Here is a 27080-nt window from a genome sequence, read left to right as displayed (position 1 = left end):
CATTTGGAAAAAAATTGTGAGATTAAAATTTTGGAATCTTTATAATCATTCTTATTTTAATAGTATTAAAATGACAACCTATGGTCCATTTGCAAAAATTTGGGAGATTAAAATTTGGGATCTTTATTCGAAATACCGTAAGAAATAATTATTACTGTTATTATTAGTATATTTCTTAAAAAAATTGATTTAAGAATAAGTTAACTATTAAACTTCAAAGTTAAATAAGGTAAATAAAGTTGACTTAGTTAATAAATCATCGATACATATGGCTCGGAAATTATAGATTTGAGATACCGAAATGGAGGAAATTATTGTAAAAGTTCAAAAAAAAAAATTAAACTTTAAATATTGTACATGTTAAGGTAACTTTATCAATTAAGAAATTTCAAAAATGAATGAGCTAGGCTCTATACATAATGTTTTTATTTTCCCAAATGGTGCAAATATTCTCTCTCTCTCTCTCTCTCTCTCTCTCTCTCTCTCTCTCTCTATGTATATATATGTATATATATAAATGAATATTATTTGTTTTATGAAAAATGGTATTTGTTGCCACTAATAAACGATCATTAATAAAATCTATATTTAAGACAAAAGTTTTAATGACTATTATTAGAAGTTTAGTTTTAGGAATTTATTATAAAAAATAATATAATTAAATATCCTTAATTAAAATTAACAATAAAGATTGATGATTGTCACTAGTAATCACAAATAGCAAAGCTTTTGCTGTAAATAAGAAAGATAATTTTTTTTGGTAAAAAAACACAAATAGGATATATTCTAAGTTGACCTAAGATTTCTTTTTAATTTTTAATTTTTAAAAATTTGTATTTTTATTTTTATACCTTGACACAACTGACTATGCTAGATTACTTTGTGAAATAAATTAGGAGACTGAAGAAAAGAATATGTGAAAATCCTCGTTTGTTCGAAGAGTATAAGGAAATAACAAACAAACAAACAAACACAATTTATAATCATACAATACAAATTGAATAACCGACTATTCATTAGGCAATCAAAGTTCCAGTTCTCTTTATAGAATAGAAGGGTGGTCAAGCTTGTACATGGATCAGCATATTCTGTAATTTTTTTCCCCCCCTTTTCTGTCCATTATCAACACAATTATCTCATTTTGAAAAATAATAAAATAAAATAAATCAAGTAAAATTTTTTTTTTAAAATGAAGTTGAATTCTGTCATCCATTGGACGCCAATAGGAACCAAAAAAAAAAAAAAAAAGTAGTTTGTTAAAAAATTTAATCAATTAGTGAGCTTTTTTAATCAAATTAATCCTCAAATCTATATTTCAAATAAAAAAAAAATCCTTAAATCTATCCGTATATATACTTAATTACCATATACGAATATTCTCATGATTTTCTAAACCATTTTTCTACTACATATTCCTTCATACACTTACTCTATACATACATTTCTTTCTGTAAATTTTTATTCCCTCGCCAACCACTTAGTTTCTAAGTTCTGAACTAATGGCAATTGACATGGAAGAGACTTTGGACGTGAATAGGGACAAAGAAACAATAGTTCAAAAATTTAATCAATTACTGAGCCTTTTTAATCAAAGTAATCCTTGAAAATATATTTCAAAAAAAAAAAAAATCCTTAAATCTATCCGTATATACTTAATTACAATATATGAATATTCTCATGATTTTCTAAACCATTTTTCTACTACAAATTCCTTCATACGTACACTTCTCTATATATACATTGCTTTCTGTAAATTTTTATTCCCACACCAACCACTTAGTTTCTGAGTCCTTGATGAATGCCAATTGACATGGAACAGACTTACAGCAGCAGCAGCATCAAACCCTATTGTCTTTTTGTTTTTGCTCCCACCTCAGAAATGGTATTCAATTGAATACTCTTCAACTGCACAAAAACTCATTACCTTTGCAATCTTCTTCATTTCCCTTGTCATCTTTCTTGTCAAGACCAACTTCATCAATATCTTTACCAAAACCAAGAGAGTGCCTTCTTTTCCTCCAGGTCCTTCTCCATGGCCTATCATCGGAAGTGTCCCCGAAATGTGGAGGAACAGATCAGCATACCGGTGGATTCACCGTGTCATGAAGTGATAGAATATTAGATAATGGTGTCCAACCAGGTTAGGTGTAGCTGTGTATTATCCTATTAGCTGTACTGTTTATCTTTATCTGTAGTGATATATCAGCTCACAAGAGTTTGTATCTATCTGGTAACTTGTACAGGCTTTAGATAAGTCTCCCATCTCTTGTATATATTTCTGGACCTTGCACGTGAAATGCAAGTCAATTACCTTTGGTTATTTCATTTATTTTTAATATTTTACATGGTATCAGAGCCTTTCTAAAGCTCCAACGAGTTATTTCTTTTGATCCAATGGCCAACAACTCATCTTCCATTATGTCCTCTGCTGTCATTCCTGCTCGTGCTATTCCCAATTTTACAGATGTTAGCCTACCAAATTATAACTTTCCTTTTCGTTTGGAACAACATAATTATCTTATTTGGAGATCACAGATGCTACCTGCCATCATCGGAGGTAACATGGAATCGTTCATTGATGGAAGCTTGCTTCCTCCACCAAGTACTGTTATGGTCTCTTCCACCAACGATGGATAAAGTGTGCAGACTCCGGCACCAAATCCTGACTTTTACAAATGGAGAAGACTAGACCAAGCCTTTCTTGGCTGGATACTATCTTCCATCTCGCCAGAAATTCACACACAGCTAACTAAGGCTTCAACAGCACTAATGTCGCTAACATCTCATCAACTTTGGTGTTCAATTGAACGTCTCTTTAGCAGCCAATCACGAGAAAAAATAATGCAATTGAAAGTCCAATTTCAAACAACCAAGAAAGAATCAATGTCCATGACAGAATACCTCACCAAACTAAAAAGCATAGCAGACTCGTTAATTATGGCTGGTTTTCATGTTTCTGATGAGGATTTTATTATGCAGTTATTAGCAGGATTGCCATTGGAGTATGATGCAATTGTAGCAAATATTAACTCCAGCCGTATATCTCTTGATATTGAAGAGGTTCAGTCTCTCTTGTTGAATCAGGAAGTGCGCATCCTTCAAGCCAATTCTCCTGAGATTATGTCAGCTCAGGTTGCTGACAGACAGGGAAGAAAATTTGTTTCTGGCCGAAGCATTAATTATAGGAGAGCTACAGATACTACTCGTGGCTATGACTATAATACAAATATTGGGTCTTCAAGTATGAGAGGTAATAATCCTTCACGGGGTCGCGGCAGAGGACGTGGAAGAGGAGGTCAATATAATAATAATAATAATAATAGAATTTTTTTGTCAAATATGCAAACTTCCAGGACATGGTGCAGATAGATGTTGGCATCGGTATGATGAAAGTTTTACTGCCCAAAATAATAACAAGGCTTTCTATGCCTCTCCTGATGTGGTGGCTAATCCTGAATGGCTGATGGACAGTGGTGCAACTAATCACATTACTTCTGATCCCTCAAATATCACCAAAAAAAGTGATTATCTGGGAGATGACAAACTTTTTGTTGGTAATGGTCAAGGTTTGCAGATTAAACATACTGGTTGCTCAAGTTTTAATACACATTCTGGTTTACTTAATTTACAAGAAATATTGCATGTTCCCCATATTACTCGAAATTTGTTGAGTATTTCTCGTCTAACTAAAGATAATAATGTTATTGTGGAGTTTAACTCTAAATTTGTTTTTGTAAAGGACAAGGATTCGAAGAAGGTATTGCTTCTATCAAGTGTTGCTGCCCAAAATTTCTAATCATTTTTCTAGGACTTCCAGTTTGTTTCTAGCATCTTTACATAATAATCCTGAACATTTTTATTCTTTTCATACTAAGTTTCCTATTTCTCAGTTGTGGCATTATAGACTTGGTCATCCATCATCTCTGATAATGAATAAAGTTGCTTCACAGTACAATAATTCTTTTTCTGTTAGTTCTTCTTGTGATTCCTTTTGTCCCTTCTGTCAATTAGGCAAAACTAAAAGGCTTTTTGCCCCTCCCTCGCATACTGTTAGTCATACTCCACTAGAATTAGTTTTTTCTGATGTGTGGGGCCCAGCACCTGTTGAATCATTTGAAGGATATAGATATTATATTTTATTTGAAGATAATTTTACACGTTTTTCTTGGATTTATCCTATGAAACAAAAATCTGAAGTAACCAATATTTTCCTTCATTTAAAAAAAATGGTAGAAAATTTGACTAATAAAAAAATTAAAGTCTTCCAAGCTGACTGGGGAGGAGAGTATCGTCCTCTTAAAAATGTTGTACACAATTTTGGAATACTTTTTCAACATCCATGCCCTCACACTCATAACCAAAATAATGTAAGCATCGTCATATTACTGAAACTGCTTTAACTTTGCTCGCTCAAAGTTCCATGCCCTTTTCTCATTGGTGGGATGCTTGTTCAACTGCCACATTTTTAATAAATCGACTCCCTACTAAAGTCTTAAATTTTCAATCCCCTTTTCAAAAATTCTTTCATAAAAAATTTGATTTTTCCTTTCTCAAGAGTTTTGGTTGTGAGTGTTTTCCCTTTTTAAGACCTTATCGCTCAAGAAAATTTACTTTCCATTCTGAACGTTGTGTTTTTATTGGTTACAGTTCTTCTCATAAAGGATACAGGTGCTTGAGTTTAGTTTCTGGCAAAATATATATATATCTTCCAACGTCATTTTTAATGAATATGTATATCCTTTTTTTGAAAAAGCTGGGACCCACAACCAAAATTCCTCTCCTTCTTCTTCTGTCTCTCCTTTTTCTATTTTATCTTTTAACAATTCCATGCAGGACAACACGTCTGGGGCATCAACACGTGAGTAGCCTTCTTTAGTCATGCCAACTTTACCATCTTCTAATCAGTCCCGTCCAGAAACAAATTAAGAAATAGACTCCATGCCTAACATTTCTTCCTTGCATCATACCTCCTCACCTAACCCGTCCTTTTCACCACCTACCACAACCTCCTTTTTAGGTGACCCCCATGCCTCCATTTCCCGTGCTATTAGAATCTACAAAATAGTATTTCACCACCTACTCCCACTCATACCAACTCCCCTCATTCCTCTCCATTATCAAGTCATCCTATCAAATCCTTGCAACCTACCCATTTCATGGTCACCCGTGGTAAGGCAGGCATCTCAAACCAAAATATTATTCAGCATCTCTTCAACCTGCCGCATCAGCTATTGAGCCACCATCTGTTGAGTCTGCCCTCTTATGTCCTCAATGGAAGCATGCAATGGAACTTGAGTTTAAGGCTTTACAAGACAACCGCACCTGGATTCTAGTGCCCCCTCACCCTACTCAAAGGTTAGTTGGTAATAAATGGGTCTTTAAACTAAAACGCAATCCTGATGGAACGATCCTTCGTCATAAAGCCCGTTTAGTGGCCAAGGGGTTTCATCAAAAGCCGGGTCTTGATTTTTCTGAGACCTATAGTCCTGTTATTAAACCTTCCACTGTCCGTGTTATTCTCTCCATTGCTGTTTCCCGGGATTGGCCAATACGTCAACTTGACGTTAATAATGCCTTCTTGAACGGTGTTTTAACGGATGATGTCTACATGCCACAACCCACCGGGTTCATTGATCCTGCTCGCCCTCTTGCCGTCGGTAAACTTCAACGGTCTCTCTATGGCCTTCGCCAAGCTCCACGTGTCAGGACCCGTCCAGAATTCCTTCCCCGGAACCCTAGACAGCCCTGATCCCAGGGAAACCCTACCGGACCCTCCAAAGGAAAATCCGACAGAGCCTTCCCTAAGGGATTTACTTACCACAAATTACCTGCACTGAAAACACACTTCTAAAAACATCCCCTTATTCCTCCCACAAACTACAAACTGATTCCACAAATTCCAGCACTTCTCAAAGCAACAACAGTCCAGTGCATAAATAAAACAGAAGTATTCCAATAGTATACAGAGCTTTAAGAAGTGCTAAACAACAGAAATACAACAAGGCTGAAAAGAAATAATACACTGAAATGAAAGAGTACAAAGAAACTTCTCGAAACACAACAGCAGCGGAAAACTTGGTTCGCTCCGGAAGAACGTCTACCACCACTTGCACCTAAGGGAACGGAATTTAAGAGTGTGAGATGCTAATCATCTCCGTGAGTAACCCGAACTACTGAACACCTTTTGATAATAATAATAAAATAATAATAATTAAGGAGTGGAACAAATACCAACAATTAATAATAAATAATAATAACCTTTGGAAAATAATGATTTCCCTCAAAACTCTCACCAATCGCTCCGTTTGAAATGTTCCCTTTTTAAAACCTTTTCGCAAAACCCAATGTGCATACCTCCCAAAAACCAAGGGATTAAATAATTTAACAACAACAATTAAATAAATACATACCCCAAATATATAATAAAAATATAATAAATTATAATAAATAAATTTTGAACACCTTTGGGGTTTAAACCATTATTTGCAATTACACCGACAATTACACCTGACACACCACACCATATACCGGTGATGCCCTCCGATACCCAGCGTCCCGAGCACCGACTGGCGGGAGGTTAAAGAGAGAAACCTGCAGTGGTCACTTCGGCGTCCCGACAGTACCGACTGCTAAAAAAAAACCATCACCCGGCCAAGGAGGGGGGCGGCTGTGCGCAACAATAACCTTGCCTGCCCACGGTCCAATGGCAACTCACGGGTGAAGTAAAAACCGCACGCTAAACCATATAATAACCGCGTGCTAAACCACGTGTCCATACACCATACACCAGAACACCAATACTGTATGAGTGCGTCTAAAAATAAACATAAACAACCAACCGTACCGTTTTTCCAAAAACCACCGTGGGAAGTATACCAAAATTTCACAAAACACCATCCCACATATTTTATCCAATCACCCGGTACGAAACAGCGATAACAACAAACCACAATTTTCTCGAAATACAAAATGCAACCATAAAAATACCGCGGGCATAATTTATAAAATTTAACCAAATATTTTCACAAAATATTTAACCCAATTATGCCCGAGAAATCACATTTGAAACCACGTAAAATTAATATCGAAACATACCTTGCTCATGCATAACAAATAAATTAAATTAAACCGCATTAAAACCATAATTAAACCACACCACATGAGCGTAATTAAATACTAAATTAAATACCAATTAAATTTAATTAATTGCCCAAAATAATTTTTGAAGGTGGGTCACTCACCTGGAGAGCGCAAATCAACTAAGATCCTCCTCGGGATCCACTCCACTACTCGCGCGTGCACCTAAACAACCACAGTGCACAAACCAAAAATATTAATATTTTATTCGGGTAATTCCCAAATGGATACCCGGGGAGCGAACACCAAGCGACATCTAAGGGTTACGAGTTATATACCGAATCGAAGCTCGCGTGATGAGGATCACGGATTCGGTCTTACTTTCCGGTGATCGAACCCGACGGGGTCGGAATCTCGCCGGAAAGCTTTTCGAGTTTCGGCTCCGTAATTCTCCCAAACCGTCGCGAATTGGTGGAAACGGAAGCCGGATTTGGATTCAGGAGGTCGAACACTGCGGACTGGAGCTGGCCGAAATTTTCGGGTACTCGCCGGAACAGTAATTTCCGGCGGGCCGCCACGTCACCGGCAACCATCACCGGAACAGTATTTTCCGGCGGTGGCCGTTTGCTGTGAAATTTTGCAGATTTGTAGATCGTGAGGAGAGCAATCCAACGGAACCGACGGTGAGCAAAACGGAGGTCGGACGGCGGAGAAATCACCGTTTGAAGATTTTCGACCCCTCGCCGGAAAACGCTCCGATCCCGGCGCGTCGGTGGTCCGATGGCCGTGATTTTTGGTGGGTAGGCCGGAATTGAGGAGAGGATCAAGGCTGTTAGGCGCGTGTGGCCGGAAAATGGCCGGAACAGTGCCGATTCGCGGTGGCCGGCGGTGGAGGGGAAAAATCACCGCCAAACTTCGGACGTCCGATCCGGGCGCGTCCGGCGGCCGTTCGCCGTGAAACTTGGAGGTTTTGCCAGAAATGAGGTGGGCAAGCTTTCTGTCCGGTGCGTGTACAGTAACTCGGCCGGAACAGTGGCAAAATCCGGTGGCCGGCAGTGGCTCTCTCTCTCTCTTTCTCTCTCCTCTCTCTCTTTCTCTCTCTTCTCTCTCTTTCTCTCTCTTCCCCGAGTGTTTTAACAAATAAAACCCCTGCGTGACACTGTTCATGCCACGTGGACCAATCAGAAACTGACACGTGGCGTTTCATTGTTCACCGACCCAAAAAAATATTAAAATAATACGGTATCCGGTAAACTTCAAACGTCCATAACTTTTTAACCAAATGTCCGTTTTGAGCGTGCCGCTAGTCTGTGAACTCGTATCGACGAGCACTTCACAACCATGCATGAGTCAAAGCTCAATTCCCCATAAACAAAAAGTCAACTCCGGCACCCCTTGGATAGTTTGGACCGCAACTTGTTTCGTCCATAACTTTCAAACCGTAGCTCCGTTTTCGACGTGCTACCAGTCTACGAACTCGTGGCATCGTGCACTTTGCCACGGTACCCTAGTCATCTCGAAATTCCCACCGAGTCAAAAAGTCAACTTTTGACCCCTTTGGTCAACGGTCAACAGTCAACCTCGGTCAACGTGCACGGATTCCGGTGCGATTTGGGACGGGGTGTTACACCACGTGCCTGGTATGATCGGTTAAAACATACTTTGACTAGTTGGGGTTTCCATAATTCCAAGCTGGACTCTTCCCTTTTCTATTTCCACAACACTTTGGGTGTGGTCTGGGTACTTGTCTACGTTGATGACATCCTTGTTACTGGTAATAATATTTTACTTCTTGATAAATTCATCAAAAAGTTGCATGACACCTGCTCCCTCAAGGATCTCGGTCCCTTGAATTTTTTTCTTGGTATCCAAGTTCATCGGAGCAAGCATGGCTTACATCTTTCCCAACATAGTTACATCAATGATTTGCTTAGTCGGGGTCCAGATGATGAATTGTAAGGTCAGTCCATCCCCTGCTAGTACTTCTACTCAACTAGCTGCCTCCATTGGTACTGCTTTTTCTGACGTTTTTTTATATCGGAGTACAATTGGTGCCTTACAATATCTTACCGTTACAAGGCCTGAAATCTCCTTCATTTTTAACAAACTTAGTCAATTCATGCATGCTCCTACGGATGTCCACTGGTCTGCCTATAAGAGAATCCTCCGTTATCTACAAGGCACAAAACATATGGGATTATGGATTCGACCCTCTACTGGTCTTTCTCTCACCGATTTTGCTGATGCCGATTGGGCGTCCAATCTTGATGATTACAAATCAACTAGTGGCTATTGTATCTTTCTTGGCACTACACTTGTCTCTTGGTCTTCCCGAAAGCAAAATGTCGTCGCTCGCTCCAGCACAGAATCAGAGTATCGCGCTCTTGCTCATGCTGCAGCTGAAATCTCATGGCTCCAACAATTATTGAAGGAGTTACAAATATCATCCTCTGCTACCCTTGTTCTTTGGTGCGACAATATGGGCGCCGGGTCCTTAGTTGCTAATCCTGTATTCCATAGTCGCACGAAGCATATTGAAATAGATGTCCATTTTGTTCGCGATCAAGTAAAATGACAGCAATTAGACGTGCATTATATTCCTACTCTTGAGCAAATTGCTGACATTTTCACCAAGGTCCTGTCCACTGCTCGGTTCAACCTTCTCCGAGACAAGCTCAATGTTGTCTCTCCCCCATTTCACTTGAGGGGGGATGATAGAATATTAGATAATGGTGTCCAACCGGGTTAGGTGTAGCTGTGTATTATCCTATTAGCTGTACTGTTTATCTTTATCTGCAGTGATATATCAGCTCACAAGAGTTTGTATCTATCTGGTAACTTGTACAGGCTTTAGATAAGTCTCCCATCTCGTGTATATATTTCTGGACCTTGCACGTGAAATGCAAGTCAATTACCTTTGGTTATTTCATTTATTTTTAATATTTTACATGAAGGAACTTAACACTCGATATCGCTTGCTCCCGTTAGGAAAAACCAATGTCATCGCGGTGAATTCACCGGAAATCGCCAGAGAATTCTTAAAGAAACAGGATGCAGTTTTCGCCTCGAGACCCATAACCATAAACACCGGTATTTTCAGTCATGGGTTTTTAACCACGGGTGTAACACCATGGGGAGACTAGTCGAAGAAGATGACAAGGGTTTTGATCCACGACTTATTCAACCATTCGAAAACTCAATGGCTGCTCGAGAAACGCAATGAAGAAGCCGATAACCTCGTTCGATACCTCTACAACCTGTGCTCCAATGGAGGATCTGAAGGGAAAGTGGTTAACGTGAGAACCGCAGCACAGCATTACTGGGGAAGCGTGATGAGGAGGATGATGTTCAACCTGAGGTTTTATGGGAAAGGGAATGAAGATGGAGGACCTGGTGTTGAAGAGCAAGAGAATGTTTCTGCACTTTATACAATGCTTTTGCATCTCTATGCTTTCTCTGTAGCGGATTATCTTCCATGGTTGAGGGTTTTCGATTTGGGTGAGCATGAGAAGAAGGTCAAGGAGGCCATGGAGGTATTGAAGAAGTACCAAGAAGTTATAGTGAATGAGAGAGTTCAACTATGGAGGGAAGGGAGGAGGAAAGAAGCTGAGGATCTTCATGATGTTTTCATTACGCTTAAAGATGAAATTGGAAACCTTGTATTGTCCGATGAAGAGATCAAAGCGCAAATCACGGTTAGAAATTAATTATCTAACAATCTTATGAAAATTTGCGATCATGCAAATCACGTTTATTATTATTATTATTATTATTATTATTATTGAACAAACGTTACAAATCACGTTTATTTATGCATTAAAGATAAATAAATGCAATAAAGTTTCTTATCATAGGAGGTTATTTTGCCATTTCCAAAAAAAGATATGCAGTAAGTTGAATCGAATTAAAAAAGTATACAATCAAATTAATTGAAATAAAATTTATAGTTCTTATGTGTACAAAATTAATAGTGCATATTATATGTAAATATGTATTGATCTTTTTTCTTTCCCTTTTTTTTTTCTTTTTCTTTTCAGTTTTTATTAGAAGTATGATTTATGTATTAATATATAAATTTTTTAAATTTCAAACAAAAAAGACAGATAAAGTACTTTTCCCTTAATTAATTTGGTTCATGCGAAAGCAGGAAATTCTTCCTGCAACAGTGGACAATCCTGCCAATGCAGCAGAATGGGCACTATCAATCGACCAGAACAACTTAAAAAAGCAGTGGAGGAATTAGATAGGGTTTTTGGCAAAGACAGACTTGTCCAAGAACATAACATTCCCAATCTTCCTTATGTCACTGCCTGTTCAAGGAAAGCTCTTCGTCTTCACCCGGTTGCACCCTTCAATCTCCCCGATCTCTCCGTCTCCGATTGTGTTGTGGCCGGCTACTTCATCCCCAAGGGAAGCAGAATATTGCTAAGCCGGTTAGGACTGGGCCGGAATCCTAAGGTTTGGGAAGACCCTTTCAGATTCGACCCAGAACGCCGTCTGAAGGAAGGAGTTGCTAACCAACAAGTAAGTCTTGCAGAACCAGAGCTTCGCTTCATTACATTCACCATCGGAAGGCGTAGCTGCTTAGGTGGTTGGCGCGGGTCCACCATAACTGTCATGCTGTTTATTCAAGGGTTTACATGGAGCATGCCTCCTGGTGTGGAGAAGATTGACCTAACTGAAGCCAACTCACTCTTGAAGGAAATTCCTCTTCATGCCCTTGCAAAACCTCGCTTGCCTCCAAGTGTTTATCCAATTAACTAGTTAGATTATATATGATATACATATCCAACATAGGTCGATATAGCTAGGAATATCAATTTTATGTAAGCGCAAAACTATTCATGGCGGTGGCTAAAAATTGATTAAAACTTCGTTTGCTGTTTGATGGGATTTATATTTAAAGATTTAAACATGCATGTTTTCCTAAGATGGGTTATTTGGTTCTGTCTCAACCTTTGTATGCGTTGAGCTCTTTTATTTTTTTATTTTGTCCCCCAAATTTGGCGAACTAAAAATTTTCACTATTTGTATAAATTGGGGCCCCCCTAATTCTCTTGAATTTTTCAGAAGCTACAAATATCACTTGAATTGTATTTTTGTTACCTTTTTCCTTCTTTATGTAAATATAGCAAATATATTTGCAAGAATTATATCGTAATTTTCAAAAAGTAAATAAAACAAATACAATAGAAAATATAATGTGCAATGGCCACAAAGCCCTGTGGATAAGATATACCCCACACCCCACACCCACCCCCCCCCCCCCCCCTCTTATGCATACATGTATATAACATTTATACATGTGGTCGTAACGACATTTATAAAAGACAAAAAAAAAAAAGGAGAGATTTTTAAACAGACAATCCCAATTACTGTTTTTTAAAAAAAAATGAAAATATAATAATTTTTTTTTTTTTTTACAAATATTAATTTCTTAAAAGGAGTAATAGTTCTCATCCATGTCCTTGTTCAACAACAAAATATTTATCATTTCTCAATCCTTCTATAATTGGCTACTAGATGTAATTCATAAAATATATTATCCTAAATTAAATGTAATTAGACACAGATGCCAATCATTTATAACTTCATTTAATTAGCTTCCTCCAATGCCATGAAATAACCAAGCCTCCAAATCATCTATATTTTCGAGTAGCTTCCGCGTTTACCCTACAGTCTTTACCTGATTGCACCGTTCGATGGCCCAATCTCTCTGTCTCTTACTGCGTTGTGGCTGGCTACTTCATCCCCAAGGACAACCACACATTGCTAAGCCGGCTGGAGTTAGGCCGAAACCTTAAGGTTTGGAAAGATTCTTTGAGGTTTGACCGCAGTGTCATTTGAAGGGAGGAGTTCCTCACCAACAAGTCAGTCCTGTTGAAGTTGAGCTTCGCTTCATTAAAGTCACTACCAGAAGGGTGAAGTTGCTTAGACAGTTGGTTCGAGAGGACAATGACGATGATGCTGTTATCAAGGCTTCTTCAAGGGTTTATATGGAGCATGCTACTAGGTGTGGAAAAATTGACCTAACTGAAGTTGACTTACCCTTGTAATTGAAAGACATTCCTCTTCATGACCATGCAAGATCTTGATTGCTTCCTAGTGTTAAGCCAATTATATATGATCTCCCATGGTAGCTAGCAAGGAATTAAATTTGGATTGTGATGAGAATTTATTTATTCATACATTTTTTAAAGTTTATATAGTTACGTTATAAAGTCAGAACTATTTTTTAGGGTTATATTTTAGCATATTATTTCTAGACACATTATTTTGTGCAAGCTAAGAATCAAATAAAACCCCATTCTTGTTTAATGGGATATGTATTAATAGGTTTGAATATGTTTTGCTTCGATAAAAGTATGGACATAAGAAATTTTGCGATTCTATATATATCTCGCATTTTTTTTCTTCTTTTTTTGTTAATTACTATTATTATTATTATTTTTTATGAAACCCAGACATAGGCATCGAAACCCCCAGCTCAATTTCACGTTATCTCAGATGGAAAGGCAACGCCCACTCAAGGAGATAAATTCGGCTGTGTTTACGGTTTTGAACGAAACAATGGGTTTTGAGACCAAGTTGGTTGACGCCAAGGTATCAAATTGTCCAAAAACAATTTCACATTATTTAGCGAAAAATAATTGCTGGCATCGATTTACGGCAACGACAAAACCCGAGATACCCAAAACACAAATCTTTGATTTTGAAGGGGTTTGAACTAATAACAATCCGACCAAAAGGCCTTAGCACATTCGAATTTCAAGATGTATAACAAAACCCAATCATTGGATTCAATCAAGAATTTAATCACAGAAACATTTGATTTGTTTGTTTTTTTTTTAAAATTATTTTTACTAAATATAAAGTCATATTTTGTCATTCAAGAACACAAGGTCTATGAATGTGTGTGAATCATACTTTGATACCAATTGTTAGTAATAAAACCAATTAAATCGATCAATTAACAATAATAGCGCATTATGTTCCTTAAATCTACATACACAGTCATAGTATTGTAATATATTAAAGATAATGATTAGATAATTAACCTCAAGATGCTTTTAAGCCTTTACCTGTAACATAAGACAATGGAGTGCAGTGCTACTTTTAGTCAATTAATTTTTATAACCAACGAAAAGACCCGACTTAAAATGTGCTTGGTTGACCACTTGGTATAAAAATTTGTTGTAACTATAAAAAAAAAAAAATAAGTAAATAAAAAAGGACCCAGTCAAAATTAGTATGGAGACTACATAAATAACAGTAATAATTATTTTTAAATTAGAATATTTTATATAGACAACACTGTTTACAATGCGTAGTGGTTTTCATGGTAAAGTTCAGGAAAAGATCCCAATTGTTTGCATCTATATATATATATATATATATTATTCAAGACTTATTTAATAATAACCAAGACGCGTAATATCACAAACAAAAAAAAAAAAAGGTCAATATATTAGTCTTTATTAACTATTATATATATATATATAAGAAAAAACACTATTACAACAACCGCTCCAAATATAAAACTATACATAAATAATAATAACTATTTTTTAGAGCAGAATATAACATTTAGATCACAAGAGCGATATGTAACAAAATTAGCCGCGATATAAAAAAAAAAATTAGCCAATTAGTCTTTATTAACCATTATAACAACCGGCCCAAATATAAAACTATACATATATCATAATAATTAGGTTTTGAAGCAGAAAATAATCACTTGATTATGTCGGAGTAGTGTTTATCCTTGTCTAGTTTTAGTTTTTGAAGTACACGCTGGATCTACAAGGAAGATATCCGGAAACGCCCGCGTAGACTTATGAATTAATAACTTCTTCGGTTTAAGTTTGGATATTTTTGAGTATTGGATGGCAAAAATATGAAAATTATAATTTCATAAAAATATTTATAGATATGTCGATATTAATGAAAATTTTGATAATATAATATAATATATATATATATATAAATATATATACATACGATTAAATAAATATAGTGTTTGTTAATACATATATAATATTGAAATTTAAAAAATATAATAAATATTATCTAAATACATAAATTCTTAATTACAATAATTAATTTTTATTCTTGTTAAAAGTAAAAAATAAAAAAATTGCAAATAATTAGTAATTAAACAGTGTATATTGGCATCAATAACACATCTATCAATAACCACCAATGATTATGATATTTCTTTAATATTTTTATAAAAATCTATACCCATATTTTTTTTAAATTTTATCAATAATTATTGACATTATTGAAGGGTGATAGATAAATTTTACCTTTTCAAATATAGCATATGTTGACTAATATATTTTACATTAAAAATATACAGAGATATCGATAATATCGTAAATATTTATATCCATGATTAGCCTGTATAAAATTAGGCATAGACATTTATATCCATGATCAAGCTATATAAAATTAGCTATTTCAAATGGCAAAAGAAATAGTTTGACCAAAACAATTAAAATTTACTGAGTCGATTATTAACATTAAAGTAAAAAAAATCACCAAATACTAAACTATATAAAATCGATCACCTATTTTATACGGAAAAAGAAATAGTTGGACCAAAATAATCAAAATTTAATGAGTCGTTTTGCAACATAAAAGGTAAAAAAATCATTTTATTTAGTCAAAGTAAAAATAATGATAATGATAATAAATTACTCGCATGCACTAGGTGGTTCTCAGAAGTGTGTACACGATTTTTCTGCTGCTACTTCCTTCACCTACTTGTCTATAAATACAGTGCTTTATTTATACCCTTTTTCTTCCACACCATCCTCAGTTTATCAGTCCTCCATTAATGCGGATTGACATGGAGCAGATTTTGAATATCACAGCAGTAGCATCATTAAACCCTATTTTCTCTTTCTTTTTGTTCCCTCCTCAAAAATGGAATTCCTATGAATACTCTTCATTAAACACTCAAAAACTCATCCCATTTGCAATCCTCTTCCTTTCCCTTGTCATCTTTCATCACAAAAATAACTTCATCATCTTTAACAAAAACAAGAGACTCCCTTCTCTTCCACCAGGTCCTTCTCCATGGCCTCTGGTCGGAAATGTCCCCGAGATGTGGAGGAATAGACCCGCATACCGGTGGATTAACTGTGTCATGAAAGAACTTGATACAGATATCGCTTGCTTTCGCTTAGGAAACACCAATGTCATCACTGTCAGTTCATCGGAAATCGCTAGAGAATTCTTGAAGAACCATGATGCAGTTTTCCCATCAAGATCTTTGTTACGGAATTGGGAGAAAAATAACTAGCAACGGAAACAAAGAAAACGAAGAACAAACACACAAGTTACGTGGAAACCCTTGATGGGAAAAACCACGGGCAGGGAGAAGCAAATCCAATATCGAAAAGATTGGTACAAAGGTGAGCCAAATTTCGCGATACCCTAAAACCCCAAAAATACGGCTGAACAAAAATATATATATATATATAGTACGGAAGAAACCCTAAAATTGAACAGGTCCATACCGCGGGGGTGCTGCCCCCGCACCCCCATCGGGCTCAGTGGTGGGCTACGGTCTCGGGCCTATCGGCCCGAGACCTCCGCTTCCACCACAGAGCCCCAAATTTTTCTCCAAAATTAGTTTCACCAAATGGGTCGCACCGCGAGCTTTTCGGGTCGGGTCAACAAGAATTCGGATCACTAACTCTAACAATCTCCACCTTGACACGAATTCCATATAAGGAATGAAAAGACATACAAAACTCCAATCTTCGATAAAAGTTGCCATCCTCTTCCACAAAAGCCCCTAAAGGCAAAGCTCAACAACAAACACCAACCAAGTCCAAGCAATGCTCAAACTTGGCTACCGGAAGTGCCTTGGTCATCATGTCAGCAGGATTATCATGAGTACTCACCTTGCTGACAACAATATCTCCACGAGCAATAACATCACGTACAAAATGATACCGAACATCTATATGTTTTGTCCTCTCGTGAAACATCTGATCCTTAGTGAGATAGATAGCACTCTGACTATCACAATTGATGACCGTACTCTCCTGCTCAGAGCTCAACTCACCTATCAACGCCCTTAACCAAATAGCTTCTTTCACCGCTTCAGCCATAGCCATATATTCAGCTTCTGTAGTTGATAGTGCAACTGTTGCTTGCAAAACAGACTTCCAACTGATAGAAGTATCTCAAAGAGTAAATACATAACCAGTAGTGGACCTCCTTCTATCAAGGTCCCCAGCAAAATCTACATCAACATATCCATTTACACCCTCCTTACTTCCACCAAACTCTAAACAAGTGTTAGTAGTGCCTCTCAAGTACCTTAGAATCCACTTGACAGCTTGCCAGTGTTGTTTGCCAGGATTAGCCATATACCGGCTCACAACACTAACAGCATGTGCAATGTCAGGACGGGTACACACCATAGCATACATCAAACTACCAACAGCACTAGAATAAGGAACATGTGACATATACTCAATATCTCTATCCGACTGTGGTGACATATCAGCAGACAATCTAAAATGAGTAGCTAATGGAGTACTTACAGGTTTAGCGTTCTTCATTCCAAAACGCTCCAGAACTTTCTCAACAAAAGATCTTTGAGTCAAGAAAAGTTTACCTGCAGATCTCTCTCTCTCAATCTCCATACCAAGAATCTTCTTTGCCGCTCCCAAATCTTTCATCTCAAATTCACCACTCAATTCTGCTTTCAATCTGTTGATATCGGATTTCTTCTTGGCCACTATCAGCATATCATCAACATAAAGCAACAAATAGATAAATGAGCCATCTTCCAACTTCCTAAAATACACACAGCTATCATATTGGCTTCTAGAATAGCCATGGCTAACCATAAACCCATCAAACCGCTTGTACCACTGACGAGGAGATTGCTTCAAACCATACAAGGACCTTTTCAACAAACACACATGATCCTCTTTTCCTTCAACCTCGAAACCTTCGGGTTGCTGCATATAAATTGTCTCCTCAAGCTCACCATGCAAGAAAGCGGTCTTCACATCTAGTTGCTCCAACTCTAAATCATGCATAGCAACTAGCGCTAACAAAGCACGAATAGAAGTATGTTTAATGACAGGGGAAAATATATCATTAAAATCAACTCCCTGTACCTGTGAATACCCCTTCGCTACTAAACGTGCTTTGTACCTCGCATCTTCAACACCAGGAATGCCTTCTTTTTTTTTGTAGACCCACTTGCATCCCACAATCTTCTTACCCTCTAGAGGTAATGCCAACTCCCAAGTGTGGTTCTTATGAAGCGACTCCACCTCTTCCTGCATAGCAATTAACCACTTTGCAGAATCCTCACATGAAATGGCTTCATAATAGTTGCAAGGATCACTGGGACTTTCGATCTCCTGTGCTGCAACACAAGCAAAAGTGACATAGTTAGCTAAACTAGAGGGCTTCTTGATCTCCCTGCGAGGTCTATCCTTGGCAATCGAATGCTCCTGCACCTCCTCACTTCTCTCTTCTTCCGCATGAGTGGGTGTCTCAAATGGGCCTGAAACTGAACCATTCTGTGAAGTACTTACTTCCTCCACCCTAAACTCCACCTGCTTTGGCATACTGTCTGAAACAACGAGCTCCTTTTTCGGATGCAGCATTGCCATCTCATCAAACACAACATCCCTGCTAATCACAACCTTAGATGACTTTGGATCAGGAAGCCAAACTCTGTATCCTTTTACACCCTGCAGGTAACCAAGAAATATGCCCTTCTTCGATCTAGGCTCAAGCTTACCATCATTAACATGAACATAGGCAGGGCATCCAAACACCTTCAAATCTAAATAATTAGCAGGTTTTCCAGACCATACCTCTTCAGGAGTCTTGCAATCGATTGCTGCCGATGGAGAACGATTCACCAAGTAGCAAGCTGTAGCAGCTGCTTCTGCCCAAAATTCCTGTGCTAACCCAGAATTCGACAGCATGCATCGGACTTTCTCCATAAGAGTTCTGTTCATCCGCTCAGCCACACCATTTTGCTGCGGAGTTCCTCTAACTGTGAGATGTCTAACAATCCCTTCGTTTCTACAAAACTCATTGAAAACATCATCACAGAACTCCAATCCATTATCTGTTCGAAGGCGCTTCACCCTTCTTTCCGTCTGCTTCTCTACCAAAGCTTTCCATTGCTTGAAGATAGAAAATACGTCATTCTTGTGCTTCAAAAAATATACCCAGACCTTCCTGCAGAAATCATCAATGAAGGTCAACATATATCTGCCACCACCCTTAGAAGCAGTACGTGCGGGTCCCTAAAGATCTGAATGAATGTAGTCTAGAGTACCTTTGGTTTTGTGAATTCCAGTACTGAAGCTAACTCTCTTCTGCTTCCCAAACACACAATGTTCACAAAACTCCAACTTCGAGATACTCCGATCACCAAGCAAACTCCGTTTGCTCAACATCGCCAAACCTTTCTCACTCATATGGCCCAATCTCATATGCCACAAACGAGTAACATCCGAATCTGACATGGACACTGAAATAGCAGCCGACCCCATTACCACAGAACCCTGTAGCCTGTATAATGTACCAACCAGGCTAGCTTTCATCACCACCAAAGCACCCTTCAGAACCCTCAAAACTCCACCTCCACCAGAAAAAGAACAACCAGACTTGTCCAAAGCAGATAAAGAAATTAAATTTTTAGACATATCTGGAACGTGACGTACCTCAGATAGTGTTCTGATAATTCCATCATGCATCTTCACCCTTACAGTTCCAATGCCGATGACACAGCAAGGATGATCATCTCCCATCAGCACAACACCTTTATCCACCGGAACATAAGAAGAGAACCAATCCCTATGGAGACAGATGTGAAACGAACAGGCTGAATCCAAAATCCATCCCTGCTTGCCCGAACTATCCTCAGTCACTGAATAAACATCTCCATCTTCAATTTCCTCATGTGCGACACTGGCTTCGGCATGTTCCTTACTCTTTTCATTATTTTTATTCTGAAGCTTACGACATTCAGTTTTGATGTGCCCCTTTTTCTTACAGTAGTGACAAATAAGGTTTCTAAACCTTGACTTCGATCTTGGCCGACTACCACCATTGTTATTTTGATCTCTAGATGATGTTCTACCTCTAACAATCAAACCCTCTCCTCCAGAACTCCCAAAATTATTGTTATCCGAACTGCTGGTCAACTCCTTATCAAACAACTCCTTAGAATATAAAGAAGCTTTCACGTCCTCCAATTTTAGGGTTTTATTACTGTAAATCAAAGTCTCCCTAAAATTTTTATACGATGGAGGTAAGGAACGCAGTAGCATTAGGGCCTGATCTTCATCATCATATTTAATGTCCATGTTCGCCAGATCCAACAAAATAGTAGAAAAATCATCTATGTGAGTTTTAATAGATGTACCTTCAACCATAGAAAGGGTGTATAGACGGTGCTTCGCAATCAGTTTCGTTGTGAGATTCTTTGTGATGTACAAAGATTCCAACTTGTCCCATAAGTCCTTTGTTGTCTTCTGATCAAGGACCTCCCTCAAAACTTCATTGGACAAGCATAGCTGAATGGTGGATAGGGCACGCTCATCAACCTCGGCTTTCTTTTCGGCATCCCACGAAGACGGCATCTGCTCCTTGCCAACCAACGCCTTGTGTAAACCGTTCTGTGTCAAAATCGCCTTCATCTTGACTTGCCACATGGAGAAACTCATGTTGCGCTCAAATTTCTCAATGTCGAACTTTGTTGCCATGATCGGAGAAAAAAAAAAATTCCCAAATAGATCGACGCGGCTCTGATACCACTTGTTACGGAATTGGGAGAAAAATAACAAGCAACGGAAACAAAGAAAACGAAGAACAAACACACAAGTTACGTGGAAACCCTTGACGGGAAAAACCACGGGCAGGGAGAAGCAAATCCAATATCGAAAAGATTGGTACAAAGGTGAGCCAAATTTCGCGATACCCTAAAACCCCAAAAAAACGGCTGAACAAAAATATATATATATAGTACGGAAGAAACCCTATCGGCCCGAGACCTCCGCTTCCACCACAGAGCCCCAAATTTTTCTCCAAAATTAGTTTCACCAAATGGGTCGCACCGCGAGCTTTTCGGGTCGGGTCAACAAGAATTCGGGTCACTAACTCTAACAATCTTTAACCGTTAATACTGGTATTTTGAGTCTTGGGTTTTTGGCCACAATAGTAACACCAATGGGAAGCCAGTGGAAAAAGATGAAAAGGGTTCTGGTTCATGATGTATTCAACCGTTCCAAAATGCAGTGGATGCTCCAGAAATGAAATGAAGAAGCCGATAACCTTGTCCGCTACATCCACAACTTGAGGTCCAACGTTGGCTCTGCAGGGCAAGTGGTTAATGTGAGAACTGCAGCACAACATTACACAGGAAGTGTGGTGAGGAAGATGATGTTCAATAGAAGGTTTTATGGGAAAGGAAGTGAAGAGGGAGGACCAAGTGTTGAAGAAGAAGAGCATGTTTCTGCACTTTTTACTTTGCTTTTACACCTCTATGCTTTCTCTGTGGTGGATTATCTTCCATGGATGAGGGCTTTTGATTTGGATGGGCATGAGAAGAAGGTTAGTGAGGTTATGGAGGCATTGAAGAAGTACCAAGAAGTTATAGTGAACGAGAGAGTTCAACAATGGAGGGAAGGGAAGAAAATGGAGCCTGAGGATCTGCTTGATGTTTTGATTACACTCAAAGATGAAGATGGAAAACCTCTATTATCTGATGATGAGATCAAAGCACAAATCACGGTAAGAATATCGTCTTCTTCTTCGCTTAATTTCATTCTCTCTCTCTTTTTTTTTTTTTTCTTTTTCCATGCATGCATATACTATAATAAATACGAATTGGTCAACAATTATATATCTTTTAAAATAGAAAGACTCGTAAATAATTATATATCTTCTAAAATAGCTACTTAATGATATAATAAAATAATAAGTTTCCATATATGTATTATAAGAGCAGGATGAAATTTATTTTTTTCCCCCTCATTGAATATTTTATCCCTTTAAACATACAATACCAGGAAAAAAAAAAGAAAAGAAAAAAGAAAGAAAGAAAGTAATTTTCAAGCTAAACGATATATATATATATATATATATATATATATATATATATATTTATATAAATATATTTGAAGTACTTCCACCTTAATTAGATTTTAAGGGTAATGTATATCTATGGTTCATGCAATGCAGGAAATTTTTCTTGCAACAGTGGACAATCCTTCAAATGCAGCTGAATGGGCATTATCGGAAATGCTCAACCAACCTGAACAACTTGAAAAGGCAGTGGAGGAATTAGATAGGGTTGTTGGAAAAGACAAGCTTGTTCAGGAACATGATATTCCTAATCTCCCTTATATCACTGCCTGTTTGAGGGAAGCTTTCTGTCTTCACCCGATTGCACCGTTTAACGTCCCCCATCTCTCTGTCTCTGATTGCATTGGTGCTGGCTATTTCATCCCCAAGGGTAGTCACGTATTGCTAAGCCGGTTTGAATTAGGCCGAAACCCTAAGGTTTGGGAAAACCCTTTGAGATTTGACCCTAAACGCCATTTGAAGGATGGAGTTGCTACTCAGTAAGTATTGCTGAACCTGAGCTTCGCTTCATTACATTCACTACTGGAAGGCGAAGTTGCTTAGGCAGTTGGCTCGGGACAACCATGTCGGTGATGCTGCTTGCTAGGCTTGTTCAAGGGTTTACATGGAGCATGCCACCAGGTGTGGAGAAAATTGACCTAATTGAAGCCGACTCACTCTTGTTGAAGAATACTCCTCTTCATGCTCATGCAAAACCTCGCTTGGCTGCAAGTGTTTATCCAATTAACTAGTTTAAAAAATTTCAGAAACTACAGGTGTATATCACGTGAAATGCATTTTTCTCAACTTTTTCCTTCATTCTGTAATATGGTTAATACATTTGCAAGAATTATTAATCCATAATAAAAAACAAATAAAATAAATTTAATGTGCAATGGCTACTTAAAGCCTTAAAAATCCAGATTTCACTTAACATATTAAATCATTGTTATACAGATAACAGATTAAGAATTATTCTTTTCCTGCATACATATATAGCTTATATAGATTGGGTATATTGTATTAGATGACATTTATATATAACCCCTTTAAACTATCAAAATAACAAATAAACCCTTAAAAATGTACTAAAAACTAACGTATCGAACAATTAAACAATTTAATTAAACAATAAATATGACAAGTGTACTCTTTCAAGATAATTATCATACCATTAAGAATACATTCTCAGATTCTCATTCAAATTTTTACCTAGATAAAATTCCTCTTCCTAATGGTAATGTTGATTAAAAAAATAATAATAAAAAATTACATTTATTATGTACCTTTTTATCAAAGATATATACACACACAATTACTCTTTTATCAAAATGTTTTGATGAATGTACAAGTTCAAATTAAAAAATTAAACTATCAAAAATAAATTTAAAAGTAGTTTTATTGTATATAGTGAAACATTTTATTACTTGTATTTTAATTTTATTTATTTTAAGTGACAATACATTTTTTTTTATTTTTTTATTTTATCTCATCACTTAATATAAGACTTCTTTTTGTTTGCCTTATTCTAAAATTTTTCAATTTTATCTTAATTGAAAATGTCTTAATGCCTTTTGCTTTTTTGTTTTTTTGTCTTTTTATCTTAATTGAAAAAAAATAAAAGTCGGAAAAAAATTCTCATCCTAATGACTATGAGGTTTGCACCATCCAAAAAAAATTCCCATCCTCCCTGAAGACCAAGTGTGGTTGAAAGTATCACATAAGCTTCGCCTAATACACGGAGGGCCCTACATTACCAAATATGCGGCCGATAAATATAAGACAAAAAAATAAAAATAAAAATTAAAGAGTGAAAAAGCTATGTGAATTGAGAAAGTACAGTGATGCAATTGGCGGTCCTCACCATCTTCTCAATATTCTTCTACACGACCGCGTGTGATCGTGTTTGGAAAGAGAGAATTGCTAAGAAACCGAGAGAAAATAAAAAAGAAGAAATAGGCAGATGAAGAAGACTGATTTAACCTTCTATATGCAGCAACTTTTGATTTAACCCTCTATATGCAGCAACTTTAATCCCTAAATATGGACAAATATATCAATTTAAACATAGGATTAATACACATTTGAGGAGGGTTATTTCCCTTTTAACTAATTACTTCTTGTTAAGATATTTTTTTCCTAACGTATTTAAAATAAAACAAATATATTATTTTATATTTTTATAGTGACACTTACTATATTTAATAAGTACTCGTTTATTTAGATATACGATAAAAAAAAAAAAACAATACAATCTGGTTTTATAAAACATTTTTTAACAAAAATACTACAAAAATAAATTTACAAAAAATAAATGCTTATAAAAAGACACCTCCAAAATAAAACTCCATTATTTTTAGGGATGTTTATCGGTTCCAATCCAATGAATTTGACCAATATTCAATCCGATTCAATATTGATTGGTTTTTGAATTTTTTAATCCAATCGAATTTAATATTGATCGATTTTGAATTTGTTATTTGTATCAGTTTGGGATTGGATTCAATTTTTACCCGGCCCAATGTAATTTTTAGTATTACAATAATATAATCAGTAATATAAAAAACTTTATAATTCAAGTTCAAATTCCACAAAAATGCCACAATATTACAATGCAACCAATAATTTCTACCTTAAAAAAAATCTTCTACAACATTACAATTTAATCCAATGCCCTAAGAGAAATAATCTAGTGTATTATATTCGATTTGAAATTTATAACTTAATCTATAAAAATCATACATAAAATAAACTTTTAATATATTATAAAAATATTATATTGAATTGGTTATTTTTAAACATCAATATCCATAAAGATCATATCTAAAATTTGTCTTACAGTTTATTGATTATCAACAGTAGAATATGTATCTGTATATTTTTTAAGATATTAAAGGGTAAACTAAATAATTTAGAGTTTGGGACCAAGACTGTATTATTATTATTATTATTATTATTTTCTATCTATATAATACACTTTGTATGTTCATGAAATGCTGTAGAAATATGAGACTATAATAAATAGGTGGTGTGGATGGTGTGGGTGGCCATGAGTTATAAAAGTATGTATATCCTGTACTAAATAAGGATTAAGAAAAGGTCAGATCTATTTAGGAATCTAGGTAGTAAATCTCAGAAAGGATGCTGACACCTATAAAAGTATTTACGATATACTTATTATTTTTTGTATCTACATTCATATGCTATTATTGGAGTCCTGTAAATTTGTGAAAACTTATTATAAAATGGGAGGAGTAAGGCGGATGTATATTTACGGAGTAAGTTTTCTGTGCAGGGTACATTTGGGGTAGTCCAGTTTATAGAAAACATATGGCTAGATTTTTTATAGAATTTCTAATAGAATTTCCCTTAGTTGGGACTATCCTAGGATTTCCGATAAGTAACTTTAAAAGGATTCTAACAATATAGGTACTTCTCTATTATTAGACTCAAACTGAAATATTGTTTAAATCAACTTTTATTCAATAATATTTGCTAGTTATAATTTAAAACAAACAAAAATAAGAAGAATTAATTAAGATAATGAATTTTCAATAAGAAAATTCATAGGGATAGAGAAATTTATTGATTTAAAGACCAAATTAGACTTACATTGGACGGAGCACATGTCAGGACCCGTACAAGATCCCTCACCGGAACCCTAGACGAGTCCTGATCCCAAGGAAACCCTACTGGACCCTCCAATAGAAAATCCGGTAGAATCTCCCTTAAAGATTGGACTTACCACAATTCCCTGCACTGAAACACACTTCTATATATACCGCCTTATTCCTCCACCTTACTACAATTTAATTCCATAATAATCAACACTTCCATAAATTAAAAAGGAAACTAATGCAGTATTTAATAAAATATATCCAATACAGTATACAGAATATCATATGGTACAATTAAGTATGAAAGTTATACAACAAAGGATGGAAAGAAATATTACAATAGAAATAAATGAAAAGAAAGAGAATTCCTTGAAATACGACAGCAACGAAGGTCAAACTCACTCCGGACGAACGTCTACCAATCTTTATGTTAGGACTCGTCCAAAATTCCTCACCGGAACCCTAGACGAGCCCTGATCCCAAGGAAACCCTACCGGACCCTCCAATGGAAAATCCGGCAGAACCTCCCCTAAGGGTTGGACTTACCACAAATTTCCTACACTGAAAACACACTTCTATTTTCATCCCCTTATTCCTCCCACAATATACAATTTGATTCCACAATTTACAGCACTCTAAATGAATAACAGTAAATCAGTGCATAATTAGCAACTAAATGTTCAATACAGTATACAGAACATTATACAAATAAATATGAAATTAATATGATGACAGATAAAGAAGTAATACAAGATGGAGAGAAAAAAGGGAAGAGATGCTACTTGGACTTTCGGCAATGAACTGGGACGTCGGGCTTATCCCGGACAATCAACGTCTCCCAACCTGGACCTGGGAGAATGAAATTTAAAAATATGAGATGCTAATCATCTCAGTGAGTGACCCTATCTACTGTATACCTTTAATATTTATAATATAACAAATAAAGGAATTTAATTAGTACCAACAATTAAATAAATAAATAATAATAACAATTGAAGTAATATTTTCTTTCAAAATCTTCACTATTCACTCCGTTGGAAATGTTCTTCTTTTAAAACATTTTCACAAAATCCATTATTCGTATTTCCCGAAAACCAAGGGATTAATTAATTTAATAAATAATAATTAAATAATCCAAATATAAATAAAATGTAATAAAATATAATAAATAATTTTTAGAATACTTTAGGGTATGAAATTTATATCTGAAAATTTATACTTGACGCACCACACCATATACCAGTGATGTCCTCCGATATC

At 36.3% G+C, this 27080-nt stretch overlaps 2 pseudogenes; both read left to right on the top strand.

Moving 5' to 3' along the window:
• The first annotated feature begins 1499 nt into the window (after positions 1 to 1499).
• LOC125420957 (tryptophan N-monooxygenase CYP79A68-like) lies at positions 1500 to 11841 on the top strand (annotated as a pseudogene).
• A 2225-nt stretch (positions 11842 to 14066) lies between these two features.
• Positions 14067 to 22955, top strand: LOC112490716 (tryptophan N-monooxygenase CYP79A68-like; annotated as a pseudogene).
• The last annotated feature ends 4125 nt before the right edge of the window (positions 22956 to 27080 follow it).

This window comes from Ziziphus jujuba, chromosome 10 (assembly GCF_031755915.1).
Source record: "Ziziphus jujuba cultivar Dongzao chromosome 10, ASM3175591v1".
Taxonomy (NCBI): Eukaryota; Viridiplantae; Streptophyta; class Magnoliopsida; order Rosales; family Rhamnaceae; genus Ziziphus; species Ziziphus jujuba.
The sequence above is the reverse complement of the archived record's forward strand: the minus strand, read 5'-3'. Positions and strand labels throughout refer to the sequence as shown.